Source organism: Patagioenas fasciata, chromosome 4 (assembly GCF_037038585.1).
Source record: "Patagioenas fasciata isolate bPatFas1 chromosome 4, bPatFas1.hap1, whole genome shotgun sequence".
NCBI classification, from domain to species: Eukaryota; Metazoa; Chordata; class Aves; order Columbiformes; family Columbidae; genus Patagioenas; species Patagioenas fasciata.
The window spans coordinates 53,182,895-53,195,899 of record NC_092523.1 but is presented as its reverse complement, the minus strand read 5'-3'; the positions used below and the strand labels follow the sequence as shown (position 1 = coordinate 53,195,899).

The 13,005-nt window shown below is 39.5% G+C and overlaps 1 protein-coding gene across 33 annotated transcripts in view; it reads left to right on the top strand.

Annotated features, from left to right (window-relative positions):
* The window catches only part of ADGRL3 (adhesion G protein-coupled receptor L3), a 384,288-nt gene that overhangs the window by 86,212 nt on the left and 285,071 nt on the right, over positions 1–13,005 (top strand). The window contains exon 1 of one of the 33 annotated variants that reach the window (XM_071807859.1): positions 7,766–7,784. The exons of the other annotated variants lie outside the window; for them this stretch is intronic. The gene's annotated coding sequence lies outside the window, so the exon portion shown is untranslated. Of the gene's footprint in view, positions 1–7,765; positions 7,785–13,005 lie in introns of those variants that run through there. 33 annotated transcript variants of the gene reach the window in all.

Here is a 13,005-nt window from a genome sequence, read left to right as displayed (position 1 = left end):
TCCTGCTAACTTAATAAGATAATTTATTTGTGTCTGAAGAGTTGTTTGGTTTTTTTAAGGTGAAAGAAATCCTGAATGGTGCCAAATGGTATTGGAAATGTGTTGATCTTCCCTGCGCCTTCCTCTCTTCCAGGAACTAGGAAATATTTCATCAGATGGAGGCACATCATTGTGCAGCTCTTAACTGAACTGTGGGGGAATTCATCCTGCAGATGGCTTGAGGCAGATTTTTTTTTTTCCTTCCTGTGGGGTATTCAGTAGGAAGCAGTGTTGCCAACAGGGCTGTATACATTCAGGGTATAGAAAACCCAGGGGAATGAAAAGCAGTGTGGCCAAGGTATGTCCCTTTGTCCCTGCTCTGCCATGACTTTAGTGGCCATCCTGGTGCTATCAAGACTTTGGGGCAGATGGAGAGATTTGTTGCCCAGGTCTGCCTTGGGCTGGAGGTGCGGATCATCTTTGTCTTCTTTGCGCTTCTTCAGACAGTTGCACCTCTATTAGGAGCTGGGCCTTGAAGTTTTGTGCCAGCATGATTTGAATTAAGTCTAATTTAGACAAAAGTTTTAAGAGCTATCTCCCCACCTCCCACGCAAAATAAATTAGAGAGTTTAAATGCAGTGTGTCTGGCTTGGAGGCATTTCCCTGTGGTTTATTGCCTTGCTTTTATTGATGGGCTGCATTTGCTCTCACACAAACCGATTAATCTGAACTTGATTATTTGTTTCGCAGAAGTTGTTTGCATAGGGATGAAGGCTGAATGAAGGGTTTTTAAGGGGTGGAAACTTCAGTTCCACTCCCTGCAAAGTTTGTAGAGACTTAGATAACGTGGCCCTAGGCCAAGCTGAGAAGATGTAACCTGCCATGTAGCTGTAGGGAGAGCAGGAAGAAATTACTGACAGGTTTGGAAAATTTCAGAGTGTCCTGCCAAAGCAAAATGATGGACCTTTTGAAAAATGTAGGATGATCTGATTTTGCTTCTTCATTTCCAAAAACATGAACAAAATTGGAACAATCAATGCAATTACATTATAATATGAAGGTATGCTAAGTACAGCATTAGATATGTATTTTTCCACTATAAATACACCCCCAAGGAATTGTTCTATTTTTAAGATGAACTTGGTATTATGATAATGTAAAAGAAGTCTATAATTTATAATTCCAATTGGAGGTGAAGAAATTTAACATGTCAGCTTCTCTATTCATTACTCCAGCAGTCAAGACTAACAGGCTGTTCCTTCACCTTTACTGTCAATCATTTAGATAGACCAATTATGAATTCAGTTAAAAAATATATGTATCAAAAGGGAAAATGCAGCAGAAGGAGGTTCAACATACTATTTTTTTTTTTTTTTAATGAAGTCTGTAAAGAGTACATTTAGTCCTATGTTTTATGAACTTCTTGGCCAAAACTCTCCTACTATTACTCTGCTCTTTCTGGAGGTGACATATGGACTAAGTTGTGAAGAGGTTCTCCAGTGTTTTTGTGTTGGAAAAGAGCTGGTGACAGCTGACAGTCACTTCTTGTACTATTTAGAAACACTCATTGCCTGACATTAAAACAAACAAACAAACAAACAAAGGAGCAGGTGAAAGATAAAATCCCTATATTGGGATTAGGTCCTTGGTTGTGCGGAGCTGTTAATAAGGAAAAAAGAGCATTCTGTCTGGGGTGTGATGGCTATTAATTCTAAGCATTTTTAGAGTTTTGAGCCTTAAGGTCTCCAGTGTAGCACTTCTTTAGCACTGAATTTAGAGGGAACTGTTTCCTTTTGAGATGTAGGATATAATTACATTGACCTCTGTTCGGCCAGTACTAAATATTCAATGCTCTCTAAAAAAAAATCTCCAGAACTGGAACTGGAAAATGAGATTCCTTACTGAGATGCATAAATATAGTTGTGGGCCTAGTAATCTTGTTTTAAAGCTGCAGCGTTCCTTTGGGGTAAGTTTATTATAACGAAATATACATGGTCAAACTTAAATATAGTTAACCTAATATGATCAGACTGATTTGGAGCAGAGGTAGGTCAACACTAAGTGCTTTTGAAAATCTCATCCCAGCTCTCTGGAGATTAAGGCTGGAAGTGCAGAGTATCAGCCTAAGTCATGCTGAAGAGGCAGAAGGGATGCTTCTCCGTGGAGCTTCTGTGTAGAGAGAGGCTTTGGTTGGAAAACAGGAGCACAAAACAGGCTGGAGGGGGAAGAAAGATCTGTAGCCAGATGGGGAGATACCCAGCTTTGCCCAAGGCACGAGGCTCGGAAGTTCACCAGCATGGTTGCATCTGTGACTCTTTTCTACCTGTGTCGTGTGCGTATGGGTAGAGTCCCTGGTTTTGGGCGGTTAGGGGCATTGTCTAGTCCCGTGTTTTGAGCTGTACTGCTGCACTGAGGGAATACAGATCAAAAACTTGACGCTGCTAGCTCTGGTTTTCTGTTTTACCTTTAAAAAAAAAAAAAGGATTGTTGCAAAGTTGACGTCCTTGGGATTTGTAGCACTGGCTGGAATCTCGCAGCATGGGAACTCATTTCCAGGGTAACGTTTTCATTTTAGTACTGAAAAGTGCAGTACTATTTTAAGTATTTGAGTAGAGTCTTGCTGTTGCACATGGGAAGAGGCTTCAGGGCTCTCCTCTCACATCTCCATGAATAGCACCTGTGACTGATTTAGTTAAGGAGTTGAAAACGCAAGGTCTAGCAAGACCACAGGAAGAGTATTGACAAGCTTTGCATGCGTGGCTGCCTACTGAAATAGCTGGAGCTCTGATATTTTGAAGTGTTCTCCAAGGTCTGAGTTTAGCTCGTTGATTGTTTGGATGTGGTAAGACATTCAGCCAGATCCAATCTGCACAGCATCAGTCCCTTTATCATAGAATCACAAAATAATTTTGGTTGCAAGAGACCCTTTAAGATCAGAGTCCTCCTCTCCGTGCCAGCTGTGTTATCGCAAGCCCCAGAGGAAGGCATTCTTGCCAGTCCCTATGATATTTAAAGAGTCACTTTGTCTCCCCATATAACTATAAGTAGTTTATCCAAGTGACAGGCTGATTTGCTGACATGACTTTCTTGTGAACCACGTGTTTGCAATTTGAAGAGCAGTCCCTGCTGTTAAAAAAACCAAAACAAAACACCAGCATAAGCAGTAAGGTTAGCCCTTAAACTGCAGCAGCATGGTGACTTTTGGAAAAGCACACATCTGCTTTACATGTAATGTGTGTGTGAGTTAAACCTCCTGGGTTGCTTTCTGTGATTGATGGTTTCACACAGGAACAAACACATCTCAGTTAGTGGATCTAAATCTAGTCAGGCTTATCCTTTGAGACTGACTTTTGCAAGTCCACAATATATGGAGCCTGCAAAGGACTGGAAGGACATTTTGTGAGTGTGTGGTTATAACCTAAGGTAGGCCTGGTACTGGTATATAAGAAAAACATGCTGTAAATGCAGAGGACAGGAGAGAAGCAACACATCAAGTAAACAGGCAGGCTGGCCAGTGTTAAGAAAGGGATAGTTATGATAAGTGTAATATGCAGAAGTCACAGTACATCAGCTGGTTAATCAGTGCCGAATGATTTGTATGCGTCTCAGCAGATGTGAGTTCGAAGGAGGTTTGGAGGAGAACGGTGGTGTGGCTCTCTCTGCAGATTGGTACTCTTCACCTTCAGAAAGAGTGGCTCTGTGAAAAGCAGGAAGGTTATTCCTTCAGTACTGTTTTTCTTTTTTTCTTACTCTTTTTTCTTCATGTTATCTGCAATGAGACAGGATGATCATGGACGCAGATGCCACGTTGTAAATGCTGTTTTTTAAACCAGCTGAGAATCTGGCCTGATATTTGGCACTCACTTAGTACTTTCATCTTCAAAGTACTGTGCAAACGTTAATTAATTCTGCTGGGGAGCACACAGGGAGGTGCTGCTGGAACAGTTAGGCAGAGAGCGAAGCCAGGAGAGGTGGCAAAGACAGCATTGCTGAGCTTGGGAGGTCTATACTTATCTACGTAATTCAGCAAAGGGTCCCACAACAAGTGGTTTAGTGGGAGAAAAATCTCTTAGATGCCTGTATTTTCCATGCAGTGCTTCCAAAGACAGAGGGTATCTTGCCACTGCCCTGCTTAGGGAGATACTTGACCTGGGATTCCAGTGCCCACAGCTGTCCCTTCAGGTGGGTTTGGGCTCGCAGGGACAGGTTTTGGCTTGACGTGCTGAACTTGCTCAGATGGAGCTGGGATGAAGCTTTAAACTTCTTGCACAAATGGCAATTTTTAGAAGCTGTGCAGATGCATTTAGAAAAAGTGTATTTCTTTTAGCTTTGGGTGAATAGGTAGATAAAGTATTCCTAACTGCTGGTTTGCTTTCATTGAGATCCATAGGTACCTACTGATAGTTTTCTGAGTTGATTTTTCAAGTTAAGGAGATGAGAAAAGAGAGATCATGATTGAGCCAGTTACTTTCCCAGTGTATATTCTATGCATTTAAGATAGCAGAATTATATCTAGAGCTTCACTGTTTTAAGTTCACTTTCTTCCTAAGACTTCAGTAGATTAATGCGCTCAGAAATATTTCTTTCTAATCTCAAGATATTACCATGCCTAGGTTTGTATGAAAGGCAAGACTGGCTCTCTGGAGGCTCACAAGCTATAATCATATGTTGATATGAAATTGTAGTGTTCCATCATATCTTACCATCTTGGGAGCAAAAAAGTAAACAGAGTGAACTTTGATCAGAGAGATTCGTGGTGAAGTCCCAAAGAAGAGAGAGGATTTTCAAGTAATTGGGATTTTGCAGTGTGATTTTAATTTTTTGGGCCCCTGTTGTTCCAGCATTTCCTTTGGAGTAACTAAGAGTTGCATTAAATATTAAACAAACGGTGTGATGATTCATAAAGAGGGTCATGAGCTCCATATGTGAGTCAGAAATTTAATCTCCAGCTGGTTTCGCTATAATCCATGTCATATGTCTGGGATCAGAGAACTCCACTGTCTTCGAATAATTAGTTAGTGATCAAAACAGGAAAAAAAAATCCGTTGAAACAATTTTCTTTTAGAAACGGCTGTTTCTTCAAAACTAAATTGCTTGTTAAAGCTCGTCAGTTTTAATGGTATTTTCTTCCGAGTGGAAGTAAGACAAAAATAATTTGGGAAATGTCAAAATGTCTTCTTGATATTTGCAGAATTGATAATATTTTTTAGTGTAAAATGACTTTCATTTAGAGTTGTAACTCTGTTTTAATAGGAAGAGAGAAAAGTGAGGCTTTTTGTTTTCATCTGATCTAACTATATTGATTAACCCAAGATTACTTTCTTTCTAGAATGTTGTTTCACCAAAAAGGAAAACTTGATTAGCTTTTTCCTGATATCCACATATAACTTTAATACTAGTTCAGGTTGGGGGGGTGGAGGGCAGAAATCTCCTAAATCTCCTATCCCTGTGCTGGGGTGGTGGGATCTGGGAGGTGTACGAGAGGTGGTGGGATGGGATCTGAAGGGTCCCTGGTCCAGCTCCCCCCAGCTAGAGTAGGACTGTTGTCTGCGTGAGATCAGCTCAGTGGTGGCTTTGTCCAGCTGTGTCTTAAAAACCTCCAAGGCTGGAGATACCACCAACTCTCTGATGACCAATCCTGGGGTACTGAATGCTTAAAATAAGAGAAATGTGTAGATTTGAGTAAGTTTGGGGGGAGAAAAACGAAGGCCCAGTTTAAAAAGTTACAAACAATAATGTACTTAACTGCATTAAGAACATGCAATGATGGAAGCATGCAAGTGGTTTATGCAAGCAGAAGTTTGGTATCTAATTGTAAATGAGATAGCTGCAGGATATTGCTAGACATATGGCAGGAATGTAAATAGTTTGCTTGCACTTTAGTGACATCCTGGAAAGCTGTGTGTAAACTTTCCAAAGTGAAGGGAGAAGAGATGATTTCCTGGAAAAGAGAGTTTTCAAGATAAATAATTGCTAATAAATAATCTGCCTTCCTCTGGAATGCCAAAGTTTGATTTTTGTGCTTGCTTAAAAGGCAGCCTCTAATCAGCCTGCATTTTCTTGTTTGGCTGATGAGCTCCATGCAAGCTGGAGAAGGCGCTGATTGCGTCATGTCCCTGATGATGTCACAGATCAGCGCGAGCTGCGTCATGTCCCTGATGATGTCACAGATCAGCGCGAGCTTTTCCGTGCGACATGCCTGCTGATTGCAGCAGAACCCCCTGGCAGGTGCTTTGTGTCTACCAGGATTTAGGCAAGATGACAAAGAGGAGGGTAAACAGTTAAGTAATTCAAGAGGGAGCATCAGATTCCAGAATGTAGATTTGTATGTCAGTGGCCAAAACTCTTCATTTTTCCACCAAACCAAATGCAAGACTTGCCTGCATATCAGCTGTAGGGGTTGCTGCTACGCATAGTGACCATTAGATTAATATTCTAGTGGAATGCAACACTGAGAGGCACTAATTTTGGCTTATTTTGCAAGCCACCAAATCCAACTAAATGTTCAATGCTGTTTTGTTAGTAGCTGACCATCATAAGTTTTGATTTTGCGTCAAGTGATACTATCAAAGGCATAAAAATTCCCGGTCTCATGATAACTACTGCTGGTTCTCTTATTATGTAAAAGATACAGCAAGAGTAAACCTTGAGTAGTGTGCTTGATTTCTGGATGGGTGTCTAGTGACTTCTTAAATAATTCTTGTAAAGTTTGCAGTGGGCCAAATTCTAGACCTGTTCAGGTCAACAGTAGCTATTCCAGGTTACTTTGTTGGGATTGTGAATGTGCCATAGGGACCAGTTTCTGTCACATAACTTGTTAACTGTAATTTTAGCCAAAGGGCCAGACATACTTAGTGGCTTGATGAAATACATATAGATATATACACACAGAGAGATATCTGGTTTTATTTTGTTTGTTTTTTTTTTTCAGGAAGACAATTTCTGAAGGCTATAAATAAGCTTCTATGGCATGAAAGCAGTGAAAGGAGAGTGAGGAAAATCAAAGAAATTCAGACATCAGTAATGTTTCAAAAGAACATTTCACAAGGGAGTTTTCCTTAACTATCCTTCAAAGATGACATGATGGAAAATTCAGTTATTAATCAATTATGCTATTTCTCTCTTGGTTTCAGGAACTTTTTTTTTTTTTTTAATTAAGATTAACATCTGTTTCAGTCTACAAAGAATTTTTAGAATTGTAAAACTTTAAGTAACCATAAATTACTTAAAGTGCATGGAGGATTAGTATGAAAAGAAAAACATTTCAAGCGTTGTTCTTTAAGAGGTGAGCTTAGCCCATAGTCATAGAATTATGTCATTGGTATATCCTTACCGAATAATTGCAAACATACAGCACAAATCGTTCCCTGGAATCAGCTGACATACCAATATACTATAGGGTGTTTTATTACAGCAGAGCCGGAGAATTGCAAAACCAATTTTCCATAGAAAAATTACTTTAATATGATCGGAGTGCCATGATTTGGTTCATTTGCAATACTGTACGTCAAGCTGTTTACTGATGCTCCTAGCAGGTCTCTGTAATTCTGCATTTATTTTTAAAGGCCGAATTTATAAGAAAAATTATGCCCGGTGCTTATAAATAAGAAATTGCAATATTTCTTATGGGAGGTGTGTGTATTTAACCAGATCATTTTCCACTCATGAAGTATGAAGGAGCAGCTCTTATCAACAGTCGTTGCTTTCCAAAAGATGCTCTGAAAGATGACAAGAGACTTCTGTTTTCTCCTGTATCACCACACATTTCTGATTTGGTTTGCAGCAAACAGAGGGCCTTGCAGTCCGTGAGTATTTTTTTCCCTTGACTAGATTTTGGTATTTTAGTAGCCTCCCAACTTCTTCCTCGAAATACTTCTGTATTGGTGTTTCACTTAAAAAATAATATTAATTTGCCGTTTGCATCCTCCATGGATGCATCCTCCATGGACTTCCCTGTAGCAAGACTTCTGTCTTCCCGGTCTCCCATTATATTCTTCTGGCTTTCTCTTTCTTTCTGATCAGGGGGTTGGACTAGATACACTTTGAAGGTCTCTTCCAACCCAGACTACTCTGTGATTCTATGATTTATGGAGGGAGCATGGGCTAGAGGAGAAAATGGAGCATTTCAAGGCTGCGAGAAGCACTGTAGTGGACAAACAGAGAGAAAACTCCAGTATAGTTTTTTCACTTGTTTTTAATCTCTTTGAAAGAAGCCCTGTAGGTTTCCTGGTGGGAATTGTGGTTTTGTGTTTAATACTTTTTCTTCTTGGAGTTTTGATGAAATATCAAAATTCATGGAGGTTTTCCAGTTAGCTCAGTTTTTGCCCTTCTGGGAAGACTGATGTTGAGAATAACAGTCAGAAAGCCTGTCTTCTTTTTTTTGTTTTGCATTTCTATCTAGAAAATGAAGGCTGTAAAACTTTTTCAGATGAGCATAGTATTCAGAAGCTCTCATTCTTGTTGCTGTGTGTGGCACATGTTGAAAATTTGACCCCAACTGGAAAAGATGAGAACTTCTAAAATCTTCTAAAAAATTATCCCTGAATTATTCTACGTATTTTAAAAGCCTGGACTTACTTTCTTGGATAATACACTAACCTGCTGAGAGAGAGATGGGAGGAGGGGGGGAAGCATATTAGAAAATACCTTTACCCCCCCTGCAATATGTAACACTTTGCAGTGCCAGCTGCTGCTGGCTGATTGTCTTGATTAACTTATTTTTCTGGATTGATGTAACTGAAGTTTGCATATAAATTACATGTTTACTGATGTACATTTCACTTTTCCCTTGTTTTGGTTTGACAGAGGCTTTACCCTCTGGGCTTACTGCTTTTCACTCTCTTCTGTATTGAGGAAGAGTTCTAAAATATTTTCCGTATTTATTCTCCATTTTAAAATGAAAATATTACATGCTGAAGTTGAGCAGCACAGTCGTCTTTAATACAATATGCAGTTTGCACTCAGGTTGCTTCTTCCTGCTATATAATTTATATGTGAATCATGGATTACGTTTGCTTTCTCAGGAAGCGAAAATAAATTGGGTAGAGCCACATCCAGTTATGTAATGAATTCCTCACGGTAAAATTTACAGCAGGGATGTTGCAAAGTGGAACGCTGATAAAAGATTTCCAGAAGATTTGTTGCAGTATCTCCTAATGAAAATAAACCTCTGTCCATTTTAGGCATAGACGAGCCATTTTGATTCAAACAATGAAATATTTAAAGGTGCATGGGATTGTTTTTCATTGCAGCTTAAGTACTGATGCATAGATCAAAGAGGAGAAGAAATACTTGATACAGTCTCACCAACCAAAAGCTTTTTCCCAATATGTCATAAAGCTGTAACATAACATAACATAACTCTTTTTTATGGCTCTCAAGGCACTTTCTAGGCTGCATCTAATGGATTATATTTTGAGGAGCTATTTCCCGACCCTGGGCTTCACTTTTTTGAAACTCATTGATGAACCCTGCCTTATTGGGGAAAATACAGCTTGTGAGCTTTGATAAGGCGAGGAAACACCCACTGGTGCTGTGAGAAGCATTTGTAATTTCACCTGCATTTTTGGCATTGATTTGTTTTAATAGCTTTTTGTTTGTGTTTTCTTCCATGTGTTTCTTGCTGTACCTTGACCTCTTGCTTGTGATTCATTTTTTAGGTTGATCCTCAGGTAGCCCAGGTCGTGCAGGTGTTTTGCTGAGCTGAGGACATCTGTGCTCTTCCCTGGTAGATGTTCTTCTTCCAAAATCCACAATGTGGCTCCTAAAAGCTGTGTATTGCTTGCAGCCGAAGGGCAAACAGGTGGATACATCCACAGTGTTGTATTAAATAAATCTTCTAATGCTGCAGCTCATATTAGAAAAAATCTCCTGACAGTAACCAATGAGTTATACCATATAGACATCAATAGCTATTAAGGGAAGGCTTTTCTTTCTTTGATTCAAACATCCTGCCTCAGCAAACTGTCATGCTACTTGCACCAAAAAAGACTGTGTCAGTGCTGCGGGGAGCTCGGAGCTGGCTCTGACATGGGAAGAGCGATAGTGACATCCTAAGAGCTTTGCTTGAGCCACATTCTATCTTCAAAGCTTAGTTTTTATAAAACCAGAAGTCTGGAGACAGGCATTTGAATAATTTGAATAATTTTCCTAGATGAGAGGAACATCTTAGTGGCTCCCATGGCTTTTTAATACCATTTCATTGATTCAAAAAGATAAATTAGATGGACTACATGAAATTTTGAAGCACACCTGCACAAGGTAAGAGACTGGGACTTGTGCTTTTAGATCCTGCTGGTTGGACTAGATGAGCTTTGAAGGTTCCTTCTGACACGAACTATTTTATGACTCTTCTGACAAGACCCTTATGGTCCACTGGAAGAGGGTGCTGACTCTCAGGGATGGGCCCTTCCTACTGTCCCTGTCATTACAAATGGAAGGGTGTAGGAGCCATGGTTGGGGCAACCTCAGAGGAAGTTTCTAACCAAAGAACATCGTCCAAGCAGTAATTTAGGTGGCCATAATCTGTGGTTTGCGTCAAGGGCTTTGCAGTGGGAACATTACCCAACCCAAAGGCATATTTGCTGATGGGCTCTTCCAAAACATCAGCTGAATGTTTTCTTCTGTTTCCTGTGGTGATTCCACAAATCCAATTTTATCCCATCTGATCAAAGCAATATTCAAGAGGGCTCTTCTTCGATAGAAACCCAGTCCTAATCACACTGCATTTTATACCAAGTGATTTCCAGCTTGGCGGGTCAGAGTGGAGCTGATGGGGAATTTGATTTTTCTGCTTGGTGAAGAGGTCCAGAATGAATGATTTTTTGGATATCAAAAACCAAAACAAAATCAAGCTGAGCTACAAAGTTTCTCTTCCTCTGAATTTACAGCTCTCCCTGTAGTCTTAGCTAAGCAAAATTTGCCTTCCCTTTTTTTTCCAAGTGCAAATTCAAGCTGAAACAATAATGAACATCTTCTTTCTTTGTCACCTTGAAGGAAGAAAGGTCAAATATAGGCAGCCTGAAAACTACTTTGCCTTTTCCCCTTGAAGCATTTAACTAGTTTTATCATGGAATGTGAAAAAAGAGAAAGTATTTTGAATATGGCAGTCAGAGCTTGCTGGAATAGATTATCCATTTAAAAGGTTTTTTTTCCGTTTATTTTTTGCTGGTTTCATAGCCCAATTTGTAATTTTTCTGAAAAAGTGGCAAGTTTAAACACTTAACACTTCTTGCAGAGATTAAGCACGGATTTTTTTTCTCTTCTAGAAGGGAAGGCTGTAAATCTGTGTAAATCAATGTACAAGTAAAAACACTGCTGTATAAGGCAGTAAGAGGCACTTTAGAAAATGCCCAGAATGAGAGTCTTACCAATCTTTTTTTTCCAGGCATACAGAAATCCTGTATGCATAGGTATTTAAACTGGAATTTTTTCTGAAATTTCTTTCCCTTGGGTGCTCTCCCGTCCATTTTATCTCTGAGCCAAACTGGAGTTTGTAACCACTTCTAATCCAAGTCTTTTTGCTGTCATAACTTTTACTAGTAATGCAAAGCCCTGGAGGGGATTAGCCAACCTGAACATTTCAAATTTTAAACTTACATTAAGTCTTGATTTGTAAGTAGGGAGAGAAAGCCTTTCTCAGTCATTTTCAAATCAGCTTATTATCTGCCCCACTGTTATCTTTGTCTCTTCCTCCTGCAGCAGAAGAGTACTTTTTTTTTTTTTTTTTTTTTTGGCGTTCCTGTTTGGTGGATGTAGAATGATGAAAACCCTGGAAGGGAAAAATCTTGCTTATCCTTCCAGGGCATAGAGATATGGTGAAATGTTGAAAATGCCAGGACACAATTAGTGTTTTTCAGTCTCCTCGGTGGAGAAATGCTCCTGTGGACCCTGACTCAAACTAGCACCTTGGAGTTACTAATTGCACTTTACTTTTAACTTAGGCATCTATACCTGCTGGATATAAAGAGTGGAGAGTTGATGGTCTTGGGATTTAAGGCCTAGAAGCCACTCTTTGAAGTGGACAGCATTTTATAAAGGCTTGAAAAAACAGCAGATCTATAGCAAAAGCTGCTTGATGGCAAGTTGTTGAGGGAAAAAAAAAAAAAAAGACATTTTAATGATATCTTCACTTTAATTTTAATACCTGAGTCTGTGTGTGAGGATCCAGAGGTATGATTGACAGTTTCTCCAGACCCTCTTCAGAAATGCATCAATAGTGGGTGTCAGAAATTAAGACACATACCTTAGCAAATGCCCATAGGCTGGAGTCTGCAAAATGAAGAGAGGAAGGCAGATTTACTATCACACCTGGAATGAAAAACAAAACAAAACAACAACAAACAAAAAAAACCCAACAAAACAAAACCACGTTCTTAGAAAGTGGGGAAGGCAGTAGTGGTCTTAGTGCAGTTGAAGTAGTGCCATGAGGTGTTGGTTTTTGTGTTTGGTTTTTTTTTTCAGTGATGATAATAAATCAGTTTATTTCTGCACAACACATTTGTATTCATGCTGCTTAAGCGCACCATTAAGATAGCAATTCAGAAGTCAATATTACATTTAAATGTCAGATGACTGAGACTTCAGTTATTTCTCAGCAGAAGGGCTCCAACTGAGAACATATTGGCCTGTAGTCTCGTACATGGGAATAGTCTGTTGTGGGCAATTACAGGCTAAATGGGCAGGGTTATGTGGTGTTTATTTTATTTGTTTATTGAGAGTAAGTTCTGGACGTTCAAGAGGAATATCCTTTATTCTAGAGCAAAATGGAATTTCTCATCTGTATGTCAAAAAAAAGGGAGCAAGGAGGGTGAGAAATGGTCTTACAGCATCCTTGGTTGTTAGTTCCAGTCAGGCTAAAATGTGCAAATTAATAGCACAAACTAAGAGCCAGATCAGATGTAGCTGATCGTTAGAGGCGCAGCTGTAATTCACTTATGATATATTAAAAAAACAGATACACTGCAAGCTGCATTAGCTGGTGCTGATTGCGAGTTCCCTCCTGCATAAATGCCATTAGATGCCTAA